Source organism: Mirounga angustirostris, unplaced genomic scaffold (genome assembly GCF_029215605.1).
Source record: "Mirounga angustirostris isolate CCGP_5_RB_7025 unplaced genomic scaffold, mMirAng1.0.hap1 SCAF_5, whole genome shotgun sequence".
In the NCBI taxonomy this organism is placed as follows: domain Eukaryota; kingdom Metazoa; phylum Chordata; class Mammalia; order Carnivora; family Phocidae; genus Mirounga; species Mirounga angustirostris.
The window spans coordinates 179402346-179407271 of NW_026991713.1; positions in this window are offsets into that span (position 1 = coordinate 179402346).

Here is a 4926-nt window from a genome sequence, read left to right on the forward strand (position 1 = left end):
TGCATCTACCCCAAAGGCAGGCGTACAACAGCGCCTGGGGGCAGAGCCGCCCCCCCCAGTCCTGCCCCTGAGCTGTGCTGGAGGAACCAGGCAGGCCTCCACGGTAGAGCCGAATCTCAACTCTGAGAGAGGCTGAACTTCGCAATTATCACGGATAACAAGAACAAATGAAAAAGCACTCATTGAGTAACTGATATCAATTATGAAACCCGGCTTTAGAGTCTGGAATAAATGATACGGGAATCGGCCTGAGAGAGAAGGGGAGCAGACGTGTTATTATTTACGCCAGATTAAGAAAAGTATCCAATTTGCTGGCCATCTCCCTCCCCGTGAGAATTGGCATCAATTTTATTATTGTTCCTCCGATTTTAATATTCTCTAAATGAATTACTATTGAACGAGGTAGTTAGTCAATAGTTTAATGCAATTAATTATCTTTAAATCGCTTTATCTTTTTTTTTTTTTTTTTTTGAGAGAGAGAGTCTTAACTCCAGAGACAGTGGGTTCTGCACAGCAGGGGCCCAGGACTCAGGGCCCAGACCTGGTGAGAGGCTTTTCTGGCCCAGAAGCAGGGCAGCCTTAGATCCTGAAAGCACAGGGGTGGGCCACACTGGGAGACCCTCCAACACGGTTGAACCAGGAGCCTGCGGAGGCTGCACAGGTCCAGCAGGACGCACTGGACATGAGGGGTAGCCCAGGTGCCTCTGTGTTTTGTTTTGCTTGTTTGTTTTTTGTTTAAGTAGATCGGGGCGGGGGGGGGGAAATGAAGCTCACAGGCCACTGAGCTAGTGTTTCTGTTCTGGACTCTCCTTGGCCCTAGCCTGGTGAGATGGAGTGACAGGACAGCCAGGCTGGCCCTTCTGTCCTCACTCCTGGCTTCTCCTCTTCCAGGGGACTGGGAGAATAGCCCTGGGCAAAGGTCTTGGAAGACAGAATGTAATGGGAGGATCAGTGGGGACTCTGATGTTATTTCCACTTATTATACCCCAGCTTCTTTCCTATTTGTGGGGTTGGGGAAGGTCTCTCCCCACACACACCCTAACGTATCCCAGGCTGTTGACCTTACAGACTTCCCTCCAGGCTCACTTTGGGTCCCCAGACCTCACTGCTGGCAGCTCCTAGCACCTGGGAAAGGCCCCTCCAGCCTGGCTTCACAGGGCCCCCAGGGGTGGGCAGCCTGCTGCGGGCGGGGAGGGGGCAGGCCCAAGCAGATAGAAGGCCCTCTCCTGGTTCCCAGCAGCCTGTTCTTGTCTGCTGCCCTGATGAGAAGCAAGAGGGGGCAGCCATCTCCACTCAAACTGAGCACTGAAATTTTTCCAGAAAATCCCGCTTTTCCAGTGCCTCTCCCAGCCCTGACCACAAACACGGGGAAACAAAGTTGTCTGCTATGAGGTCTGGCCAAAATAGAACATTCACTAACACAGAAAGTGAGGAAATTTTTTTCCAGCAGGTCAGAGTAACTTCTCCATGAGATCAGGGTACCAAACAGAGGAGTGCTGGGGTGGGGGTGGGGGGACACGGGGGGATCAACAGAGACCTGCCGGCAGATAAATCATAGATCATAGATAACCTTGTAAATAGTCACTCGCCTAGCGAGTAATAAAGAATGCTAACGCACAGGAGCGGTCTGGTACAATGTGCTGCGCATTGTATCTGATGGCTGGAACCTGTCTAAGACATGTTTGCTGGGTGTGAGCATATCGGTAAGTGCAGGTGGGTGAACCCAGACACCAACAAGGCTCTCCAGAATGCCAAGTCAATCCCTGAGAATTTTCTTCTTCCTCCCATGGAGCCACCAATCAGCCCCCAAAAGAAATGCTGGAGCTTCTCCCCATTCAGCAAAAATTGAATCCCTCCAAAATAGCACTGAAGACAGGACCTGGTATTTCATAGTGTTTTAAAAAAGTAATATTCCGTTTGTCGGTGCCGTGAAATAGGGCACCAGGAACCCTACAAGAAATAAAAAGAGTAATTTCTCAGTGGAGAAGTTGCCTGTTTCCAATTCAGGGCCTGGATGGCTGGAACCTGGATGCAGGACAGTGGAGTCCGACCAGGGTGGCTAGGTCTTCACCGGCCAGGAGCCGCAGCCCCTCCCACCTCGCACATCTGGAATTGGCATCAGGGGCGCTGGGGTCTCAGGAAGTTCTCACACTTCACGACTCATTAAACTCGGAGCTTGGATTCCTTGGGGAAAGGGGATGAAGGGGGGAGTTATGCGGGGTTGGGGGCGGTTTGAGGATAAGGAAGGGTGCCTGGCCCAGCTCCTCTGGCAGCTGCTGGCCCAGAAGGAGGGGCGGGGCATGATCTCAGGGGAGCCCCCACCCTAAGGCTTGGGAACTGGCCAGGTGCCCACCTCAGTGGGACAGGCCTGAAAGCACCTCTGCTGGGGTTGGGGGCGCCCAGCATGACTCTCAAAGGAAGGAATTGCCTTCCAATCCGGGAAAGCCCCGTGTCCATTCAAGAGGAAGGGTAGGCCCTTGGTGGGCTGGACAGAGTGGGTAGATGGGGCCACCTCTCCTCTCAGACAAGCACCCTGGCCTCCAAGAATCATTTCTCTTGGACCAAGAAAACGGAAGAGACAGTGCCCACCCCGCCGAGCCAAGCGGTCTGGAGGGGCTGCTGGGCTGCTCCACTAGGCCGGGCCCTCTGCTGAGGTCTCCCGGGGCCAGGGGGCCTAGCAGCCTCTCCTCCTCACACTTCCATTTGATGGTTACGGATACTGCCTTAATGTCTGAAGGGGATAATACTTGGGAGCTTAAAATTACCATTGCTTCTACTTAAATTTATTTGATGGCCGGAGCGTTCCCGTTATACACTCGTATATGGGTTTTCAATATCTTAAATGTTTAAAAAGGTTTTATTCTGTACTTACACTGAGTGAAATTAAAAAGAAACAGTAAAATGTTTGAAAATGAAGTGCATTATGTTTAATAAATTTAAAATGAACAAAGACTGCTATATTGCCAGCAATATCATTCCCTGCCCAGGGGCATTAATAAAGACTGGAGGTTTGGAAAAACAATATTTTCTATTAAAATTCTGCACTGTGTTTCAATATTAAAAGGATATGTGATGAATTTCCAGTGTTACCCAGGCGGGGTCAGAGATTAATTTCATTTCTTTCTGGTCAGCATTCTGTCGATAATTAATCAAAAGCAGAGTTCCTTAATGAAACACTTTTCATAAGGTGATAATTAGCAGGAAAGAGGCGGCCCGCAGACAGTCCCGCGAGCTGTCTAATAACCGGCAAGGCGCGGGGCTGGGTCTTGAGGGCCAGGGGCGGGGGCCGCGGGGACACCGGCTCCCCAGCGAAGGAGCTGAGCAGCAGCGAACCGAGTCCCCACGCGGCCCAGCCCTGAGCTCAGGCCGCTCTGCAGACCCGCTCAGACCATCAGAGGAACCAGAGAAGCAGGAGCGTGAGGGCCTGGCCCCGCCAACCCCAGCCCAGCCCCAGAGCGGCCTCTGGGACGCTTTGTGACCTTAGCCAAGTCCCTGCCCTTCGGGGCCTCAGCGCTCCGTCCTATCAGAGGAGCAGCTCAAATCAGAGCCTCTCCGGCCTCAGGCACAGAGACCCGCCTCTGTCCTGGCCTGCCCCCTCCCCGCAGAACTCGTGGCTGAAGGACCCACGGGAGTCCACGGGCCCCCGCCAGGCACCCGCTCACCCCTTGGTTCCTCTATGCCCTGCTACCAGTGCCACGCCGAGCCGGGTCCGCGGCGGAGAAGCCTGGGAGGCCGAAGCGGGGAGGGGGGGCGGTGAGCGAGGGAGGGAGGGAGGGGAGGAGGAGGGGGTGGAGGCGTCCGCAGACTGAGGGGGATTATTAGTGCATTATAAAATTACTAAAAATAAATGGAAAACAATTAAGGGGTTTAAGAGTAAATAAAGTTAATGAAACAAAATTAGCAGCAATTAGCGGCGGCGCCCGCGCGCCCGCGCTCGCTCCCCGCAGCCCGGCGCGCGGCTTGGAGCGCCGGGGCTCCGGGCAGCGAACAAAGGCCTCCCGCCGGCCCTGCCAAGCGCGGCCCTTGGGGTCCCTGCCCCGCGCGTCCGCTGGGCCGGCGGGCTTAACCACCGGCAGCCCGCGTCCCCCACACCCAGGTGCGCCCTAATCCCGGGCGGAGCGGCAGGTGCCGGATCCACCGCCGGCCTGGCCTTCCCCGCGCTGCTCGGGGAAACGCTGCAAACTTTCCGATAACGCCGAGAGGCGGGGGTTCTGTGCAGATGAGATTATCGATAGTTATTGAAAGTCCCCAAATAGGATTTACAAAGCAGGCTCCTGCGCCTTTAATAGAATTCTAGATAATCTTTTATCACAACAAGACACCCACAGAATTATTTAAACAGATTGGACGGCTGCAGCAGCAAATTTCAATTATTCTAATGCTTTAATAAATGTGGTGCGTGTGTATTAAATTCAAGCTTCTTAATCCAAATTTTACGATTTAACTGCTCTGATTTTTCATTACTGCAACACCCACACGCGGCAGTGGCCCGCTCCCTTCGTGGGGAGGGCTATCCGGGCTCAGAAAAGCCGAGGAGGGGAGCGCAGAGTGCGCGGCCGCCGGAGAGACAGGAGCCAGAGGCTGGGGAGGGACACCAGGCACAGGGACATCTCGGGAAAGGCGAGGCCAGCGCCACTGGCAGCACGGGAGGACGAAGAGAGGAGGGGCCTGGAGGGCCCCTGCGCCCCTCTCCCCACCAGTGCCCCTCCCCCTCCATACTCACTTCGCGGCACTGCAGGGCCTAGGGATTCCCTGAGCAGGGAGCTCCGTCCGGACCACCTTTGGGGGGCGCCCCGGGCAGAAGGGGGACAGGAGGAAGGGCGGCAGTGTGCAGGTAGACCCCGGCCAGAGCGTCCCGACTCCTGCCTGAGCGCGCCAGGGAACCAATGAGCCCAACCAGGGCCACCCCTCGGGCGCCCCCTTCCC